Consider the following 492-nt stretch of genomic DNA (forward strand, 5'->3'; position numbering starts at 1 on the left):
GGTCTTTCTCTGCTTCCTGTGCCTGTTTCAAGGTGTGTGTTCCTGTTTCTTCTTCAGCCACCTCTTGCCACCGTGATTTTATGGTATGGTGGACTCTAATTCCTCTGGAATCATACGCTTAAATAAGCTCTTCCTTTTTTCTTTTTTTTTTTTTCCTCTTTCTGAAACAGGGTATCTTTGTAGCCCCAGCTGTCCTGGAACTCACTATGTAGATGAGGGTGGCCTTGAACTCACAGATATCTGCCTGCCTCTGCCTCCCAAGTGCTGTGATTAAAGGTGTGCACCACCATGCAAAACTCTTCCTTTTACAAGTCCCTTAAGCCATAAGGTTTTATCACAGCAAACAACTAATACAGATCACAAGTGTATTCTCACAAGTGTTTAAGAACTGACCTCCTTCTACATTCTTCTTAGGAGCCATTAGAATCGATTTCCCAAATCTGCTATTTGAATCACTGATAAAGTAGATTCTTAAGTCCCACTCCAAGTATT

The sequence above is a fragment of the Nannospalax galili genome, unplaced genomic scaffold (assembly GCF_000622305.1).
Source record: "Nannospalax galili isolate Female #2095 unplaced genomic scaffold, S.galili_v1.0 scaffold33, whole genome shotgun sequence".
Taxonomy (NCBI): Eukaryota; Metazoa; Chordata; class Mammalia; order Rodentia; family Spalacidae; genus Nannospalax; species Nannospalax galili.